The 8,242-nt window shown below is 50.0% G+C and overlaps 1 pseudogene; it reads left to right on the plus strand.

Moving 5' to 3' along the window:
* The first annotated feature begins 325 nt into the window (after positions 1 to 325).
* On the plus strand, positions 326 to 1,464 carry LOC138473676 (serine/threonine-protein kinase Nek6-like; annotated as a pseudogene).
* The last annotated feature ends 6,778 nt before the right edge of the window (positions 1,465 to 8,242 follow it).

Consider the following 8,242-nt stretch of genomic DNA (forward strand, 5'->3'; position numbering starts at 1 on the left):
GTAGGGGAGACACCCCGGCCCGCACAAGGGTCGCACTAGAGCTGGGTTGGTGCACTGGTTATGCAGAGCGTCTTTAGTGCACTTACTCTTGCATTGTCGTCCGGTAGTGAGCGGATGTAAATATCCCTGGAAAAAGCGGTGGAGGGAGGATGATGGGCGCTCTTTCCTCCTCAAAACCTTCTGACAAACCCTCCCTGTCGCACTGCTTTCTTTGGTCCTTCTGGCTTATTCAGCCCTTTCTGGATTCGCAGGGCCGTCCCGAGGACGCCCAGCTCCGAAGCACCAAGTAAGTTACCCAGAAAAGGTGAATATAAACTACGGTAGAAAGCACAAGAAGAGAAAGAAAAAAGAATTGTTGCCGGGCATTAATTGATTGGCATGTCACCATGGAAGGACAGCATGCCCATCAGCTTGGTCTAGAAGACCAGAACATGCCACGCTGCAAGCAGCAAAGGCAGGAGTATGCGCAGGATCGGCAGAGGCACCTGACAACGTACCCCTACCGCTGTGCCCTGGTTGACTTTCAAATAGAGAAAAAGATTGGACGAGGATAGTTCAGTGAAGTTTACCGAGCAAATTGCCACTTGGATCGAAAACCGGTGGCGTTAAAAAAGGTTCAGATATTTGAAATGATAGATGTGAAGGCCAGGCAAGATTGGATTAAGGAGATGGACTTATTAAAGCAATTGAACCACCCCAACATCATTAAGTATCTGGACTCCTTCATTGAGAACAATGAGTTGAACATTGTTCTGGAGCTGGCGGACGCGGGCGACCTCTCTCAGATGATTAAGTATTTTAAGAAGCAAAAGCGATTAATACCGGAAAGGACAATTTCGAAATATTTTGTGCAGCTACGCAGCGCAATCGAGCACGTGCACAGTGTGATGCACAGAGACATTAAAACCAGCGAACGCGTTCATCACGGCCACCAGAGTGGTGAAGCTCAGAGACCTTGGGTTGGGCCGATTCTTCAGCTCCAAAACCACTGCTGCACATTAATTGGTGGGAACATGTCGTACGAAAGAATACACGAAAATGCCTACAACTTTAAATCTATCTGGTCGCTGGGCTGTTTATTGTATGAGATGTCCACTCTGCAGACTCCATTCTACAGAGCAGTGGAGTACCTTTGCTGAAAATGTTAGGGTGGACATGACATTTGAAGAAAAGGTGTCCCAGCCAAATGAATGGGGATAAAATGGTGTGCCATGAAAGTTGGGGGGGACAAACACCCCCGTCCCCCTAAAATTACGCCCATGCTACGGAGATCAGATGAATTTGTTTTCTCTGTGTCAGAAGATAGAACAGTGTGAATATCCCCCCCTTCCCACGGAGCACTACTCAGAGACGTTATGTGTGCTGGTCACCATGTGCATATACCCAGATCCTGATCAACGAAAAGATATTCCTTATGTCCACCAAGTGGCAAAACAGATGCAAATGTGTACCTCCAGCACTTAAGGCAGGGGCAATTGCTGAAAGAAAAAGCAATCCCAGCCTAGTGTTACTTTTGTGGGGAGTTTTTTCAGATGCCTTGGTTTTTACAATTGAGGACTCCGACAGATAGCCGTGCTTCCAGTGAACAGTCTGTGAGATGTTGCATTTAATGACGAACATTGAAGACATTGTTACAAAAAAAATCCCTTTTTTTTTTTTTTTTTATTTGTATTTAATCAAAAGATTTTTACAAAAAATTATTTTTGTCGCGCATTTGGCATAGTGAAGCGAAGGAAAAAGAAAAAGAAGAAAAAGAGTTTGACTCTCTAAAAGTGTGCCTGCGGTGGCCAGCTTACAGCTTCCAGTATTTTGTATGTGGCTATTTGCCATTTCGTTTTGTCGCCTCCAATCAGATGAAACCAACATATTTCTTCGTCCGAAATGATGAAGTCCGTAAAGGTTGGTCTTAAGTATCGGTTCCTTATATGTTGGTTTGCGGCACACTTTATGAGTAAATGACAGATTGTTTCCTTTTCTTGTGATTTGCAGAAACGGCAAGAGTCAGTTTCCGACTTGCCTCGAATGGCCAAAATCTCATTTGTTGGCAATAAGTTTGAACGGGCCCTTAGCAGCATGTCTCTCCCCTTCCTGGAAGGAAACTTTTTTTATGTATTCTTGTATCTCATTTATTTTCTTCGTATTGGGTGGCAGATGTGTAGTTAGTTTCCCTTAATAAATAAATCCCCTTATTGTGGAGTCCAGAGGAAAGTAGAGTTGGGGGTGGGTATGGAACGTTGGTCAGCGTGAGCTGACAGTAGACGGTATGGTGAGGAGAGCTGTATGTGAATGGAGGGATCACGAAGTCTGCATGCAAAACAGAGCGATATAATATATGTCTATCAGGCACCTGTGTTAGAAGTAGGAATCCATGAGGCAGGCAGAGGTCGCAGCGGCAAAGACCAAAGAAGCAAAACGTAATGCAGTGGAATCCAGGAAGTCAGGCTGGAGTCGGCAATGGCAAAGATCAAGGAGGCAAGACAAAATGCAAAGGAAGTCCGGATAGAGGTCCAAAGTCCGCAACGTGAGGCAAGTGGGAGTCCAATAACAATGCACAATATCGTACCGGGAAGTATGGATACAAGGCAAAGGTGAGAAAAACGCTACAAACAGAAGCAGCGAGTAAAGGGGAAATGCTGCATTTAAACACACTTCCTGGGGCGGAGCTTGTGAGGCCTATTAGCGGCCGTGGTCACGTGACGCGCCGTGTGACATGCTGTCCATGTAGGCACCATGGAAACAGCTTTCCTCACAGAGACGGACGCCGTTGTTCTTCGCCATGGCAAATGCCACCGCTGCAAGAACGGAGCAGCGATGCAACGGGGTGGGAAAAAAGTATGTACATGGGCACGGGGGTTCTGGGGACCCTGAAGTGTAACACTCTGTGGCAAAGCCATCGCAAGACAAGTCTGTGCTGTTGTGTGACGCAGGTGCACAGGAAACGCTGCCGGTTGACCTGTAATACATTGTGCCTACGTCCACTCATTGAAACCTTTAAAAACAGAGGATTGGACCCTCTGCCGCAAAGCCCTCACAGGTCAAGGCTGCAGTGTTCTGCAACGCAGGTGTTTGGCGGCAAAGGGGTAGTGGCGCAGATTGGGATTGCGCAACAAAATCACAGTCCATCTATGTCCGAAAGGCAAGAAGGTACAGGGAGGGAGTGTAGCCTTTGCTGCGCTCCACTTAACTTCCCAGCCGTGCCTGACTTTCCCCTAACCGCCTGATTCTACGTGCGCTGTCCTCCTTGCAATCTTGGGTTCCACTTCCTCCCGGCCTTGCGCCTCTTTCCCCTAACTGCCCATCTACGTGCGATGTCCCCTTCGCAACCTTCGGCTCCACTTCCTCCCGGCCTTGTGCTTCGTTCCCCTAACCGCCTGATTCTATGTACGCTGTCCCCCTCACACTCTTAGGCTCCACTGCCTCCCTGCCTTGTGCGTCATTTCCCTAGCCACCCGATTCTACGTGTGCTGTCCCTCTCGTACTCTTGGGCTCCACTTCCTCCTGGCCTTGCACATCATCCCTCTTTCCACCCGACTCCACGTGCCCTGTCCCCCCTCGCATCCTAGGCTCCTTTTCTCCCAGCCTTGCACGTCTTTCCCCTCTCCGCCCGACTCCATGTGCACTGTTCGCCCTGCATTCTTAGGATCTCCCCCTCCAGAGTTAAGTTTACTTGTGTTCATTCTCTTCTTACTTCTCTAGGTCGCCCTAGTAATTACTATTGGATTGTATATTTTGTATTGTATTGTGTGCATTCTCCTCACTTCTCTGTTCCCACCCACCGCCCCAGTGGTTACTATTGCTTGTGGCTCTGTCTCCCTCTCTTTAGGTCCTCCCCTTCTAACTTTCATTATATCCTCCCCTTCTAACTTTCATGATGTTCTACTGTACTCTGCGTTTACTGTTCCCATCCTCCCCTTGTGCGCACCCCTTTGTGTGTCCCTAGTGAGTGAGCCACCCACCCTCTGGCTGCCTCCTATTCCTTCTTCCTCCATGCACCCCTCTATGGTGCTTTCAGTCTCTCCTATCTTCTCTAACTGCTACTCTATCTCCTATCCTATCCCTCTCACTAGGTCTGGTAGGAAGAAGTTCAAAAGGGACATCCTGGTCTCCAACCCAGGCCTCCCTATCGCTGATACCTACACCATTGCTTCCTCCAGACAGACCCTTAACAACATCCCCCTTGTTCCCTCTCCAGACCAATGGACCCCCCATATGGTCTCTGTTCTTTTCCCTTTTTCCTCCTCTTCCATTAATGGTGGCACTCGGTGGGAGGTCCTCCTGGCCCCCTTGGACTCCTCCAAGAGCATCATTAATGTCTATCTGTATGGAACTGTCTTGGTCCTGGCCCAATCTCCTTTTCGATAGGCATTTCCCATGTCTTATCAACTTCCTTCCTTCTCCTGCTACTCCTACCTACACCTCTCTGGCTCCTCTGCCACCTCCCTCCTCCGAAACTCTCTGGCACCCTACAAATCTTCTCTGGCTACTTTGCCACCTTTTTCCTCCGCCACCTGTGAGAAACCTGAGGGTATTCTCCCAAGCAGACCTCGAAAATCCCTATTCAGGTGGTCAGTGAAGGGCCGGCGCTCTCATATCCCAACCCTGGGGCCGGACGAGCGAGGGAGGATCACCTGGGAAGGGGAACCCAGGGTTGCGTTCGAGGCAATACCCCAGGTGAGATGCAGTATTATACCGTGGAAGAAGGAGAAGAGGATGACGTCTGAGGATTTTTTAGGCTGTATAACGTCTACCTCCCATCCACCTAATAAACCTCCTTTACCAGAATCCAACAACCCCTCCACATCTGGTAAATCCATTAGAAACCCTGTTGCACTTATAAAACCACATTTCCCAGAATCCCTGTTTTCCTGTTTCCTACCCAAATACTCCCAGTCATTCTTCTCCACGTCCCTTTAATTATTATTTCCTGACCTCCCAGTCAGCTTTGATGAAACACTACCATTCCCACAATTCCCTCTGTTCATTTCACACTAATAATCACAGTTATTCCTGTTTGTATCACAAACCGTACAAACCTCACCATTCTGAGTTTACCAAAACCCCTAGTAAGAGGGCTATAATTCTGTATAACACCCTTTCCCCATCCTACTCCGTAGGCTGTTCAGAAACTCTATCCCCCACAGTGATGCTGCAAATGCATCGGAGGGACAGGGCGTCCATATCCTTGTCCTTAACTGTTTTTTATCGTGTGTTCTGTCGTGTTTTCCACGGAGGAGTTCATGTGGGACTCCTGGCGGTGCAGCTCTCTCTTTTGGTTTGGTGTACAGACCCATGGGATACCCTTATGGCACCCATGGGTGGGGGTACAACCCTGTGCCCCTAGTGTATGTTTGTGGGCACCTGTGTGTGGCCCACAGAGCAGGGTATGGGCTGGTGGCAGCTGCATGCTGAATTTGACAGGTGCTCTGAGTATCCTCCATTTTGGAATACCCAGGCCCTCTCATTGGAATCAGTAGATTCCTGATGGAAACAAGATGGCCCCCATGGCCTCTTGCCTTCCATCGCCTGTTACCTTGGTTTTCCCGAAGTCCCGGGAAGCCCTGACTCTGTCCCTTCCCCCTGACTGGCTGTTGGGTGGAAGTTCCATATATGGTAGTGTGGGGAAGTGCCGACCAGACTGGCTGGAGCCTTCCCAACGACCGTATGTTGTGGGTACGCCTGTGGGTGGACCTGGGTGAATGGAGTGTGTGACGAATACACATTCTGTGTTGTGGATGTCTAGTATCTGGTGTTTGACACAATGACTGAGACAGCCCTGCCCGAAACTGGTATGAATGCAGTGTGTAGTGTTGAATGGCTGGGTGCTTGTCCAAATCCACATTCTGTGTTGTGAGTGCCTGGATGGAGAAGAATGACCTGAATGCACCGTGCGCCTGATTGGCTGACTGCCAGAATGCCCTTCTGAGTGATTGGTTGCCTGAGTGTGACCCAGCAGAATGAATGTGAGATCAATCGTATATCTGGGGGCCTCTCACTGCTAGAAATCGTTAAGAGGCTGGAGTTGAAACTGACATTGAAACTGAAGCTTAACCTTGAAGCCCTGCTGGAAGAGAAGTATTGCTGCTGCTCTACTTCGTCGATCTGAAAGCTGCTGTGTCTCCAAGAACTGATCCAGAGAGGACCTCCTTTCTGCTTCGGCTAGGTCCACCTCCAGTTGTTCCCAGAGCGCAGCTCTTCATTTTTTGTAAGCCGACGTGTGTGCTATCAGCTCCCCTCTGATGACTGCTTTCATTGCCCCGCATCTTGTGGCAGTTGAGGCGGGGCTGGTAGGGTTTTCCTTAAAGTAATGCCGGATAGCTGTAGCTAGAGCGTCTCGGATCGGGTCATAGAGGGACAATTGTGGTCGTGGGAGAGGGTCTGTGTTGTGAATGCGTGCTGCCAGGCTCACTGGAGCATGGTCCGATAATACCCTAGTGCCTATCTCTATGTCGTCTGTGAAGGAGAGGAGTTGTGGGTTGGCTAGAAGTAGGTCTATCCGGGATGAGGCGCAGTGGACATGGGAGAAAAAAAAGAGTAGTCTTTGGCTGATGGTGCTAGTACCCTCCAAGTGTCCACCACTCCCAGTGTTTTGAAGAGCAGTCACAGGCCCATGGCTATTTTAGAGTCTCTTGCCATGGGGGGCCTGACTTGTCCATCTGTGGATCTGGGACCCTGTTAAAGTCTCCACCTATTACTGTCTGGCCCTCCAGGAAGGGTGACAGAGCGGCTTCCACCTCGATGAAGAATTGTTCCTGGTTGTCTTTAGGGGGGTAAACTGAGACCAGGATGTACAGCTGGCCAAACATGTCACCCTTCACCGCTAGGTAGCGGCCATCCGGGCTAAATAGTGTCTCTCGTTCCATAAATGGGACCCCTCTTGCTAACAGGATTGATGTGCCCTCTTTTTTGGTGCCACCTGTTGCCATGTATTGCTTCGGGAAAGCTTTAGCTCACAGACGTGGGAAGTCTGCCTCGGTTAGGTGCTTTTCTTGGAGGAAGGCCACCGAGCTGTTTAGGTTGCATAGGCGTCGGAGAGGGGCCTTTCTTTTACTAGGTGAGTTGAGGCCTTTGATGTTTAGGGTCATGAAGCAAAGTTTTTGGTGTGGCGGAAAGTCTTCCTTTGGAGGCACCCCAGCTTCTGAGGGCAGAGGGGGGAGACTTGAGCACTGTCATCTGCCATGCCAATTACTGGGGTTAGTGCATGGCTGCTGTGGCCATGGTTTGAACGTGAACCAATGAAACCGGTCCTGGGGGGACAATCAACCAAGAGAAACCTCAGATAGGTACAAACTGGGCCATGGGGCCCTTATGCTCATGAGAGACTTCCTTCTCATGGCTGGGGTGAACCGCGAGAGTCCCAAGCTCCCCATGTGGTGTGTGGGTGTGGGTTCAGGCTCATCGCCTGCGCGGTGGGATCTGGCGGAACCGATGTGGAGGTGCTTAGTTTGGCTCTGTTATGATTGCTTCAGGGAGTATATGGTCTTCCCCTTCTTCATGAGCCGAGTCCATGCATTCCGTCTGGGTTTTGGGGCTTCTCCCCCTCTCTTAGTGGGGGAGGGGCTTCTTAGATCTTCGTCTGGGGTAGATGGTTCCCCCCCAGAATGCCGCCTGCCTCTTCAAGGGAGCCTATCACCCGGGAAGGGCCCTCGTATGTGAATTGCAGAACTGCCGGGAAAATCCAGCAGTACTTGATTTTGTGGTCTTGAAGAAAGGACGTGAGTGGTCTGAGGGCTCTGTGCCTCTGGACAGTGGCTGGTATACCTGCAGTGCGGTCCCTTGGAAAGTCAGTTCTCCTTGCGTACGGCTGGCAGACATAATCTCCTGCTTGGTTGAGAATAAATTAACTCTGGTGATGACGTCAGGGTGGTTCTGTGGCGGAGGCCCCTCTGCGGCTCTTTAGCCTATGGGTACGGTCCAGCAGCAGCATTGCTCTGTCACAGTCTCAGAGTAGGGACTGGAAGAAGTTGCTTATGAAGGATTGTAGGGCTTGGTCTGGGACGTGACTGGGACCACTCTGATCCGCATATTGTTCCTGCATGCCCTGTTTTCCAGGTCTTCCTGCTTGCGTGTCAGTTCGTCGTTTTACCCTTCCATGGCCTGGATTTTCCTTTTTAATTCTGTTAGCTGGGCCGAGTGGTCTATGGTTTGGTCCTCAGTTTCTCTAATTCTGTGTTCCAGTTCCCCCATCCGATAATCTAGGCCCTCGACTTTGTTGTTGATTTCAGCCATACAGTTCCGGAATTCG

Source organism: Ambystoma mexicanum, chromosome 8, assembly GCF_040938575.1.
Source record: "Ambystoma mexicanum isolate Mex_15411 chromosome 8, UKY_AmexF1_1, whole genome shotgun sequence".
Classification (NCBI taxonomy): domain Eukaryota; kingdom Metazoa; phylum Chordata; class Amphibia; order Caudata; family Ambystomatidae; genus Ambystoma; species Ambystoma mexicanum.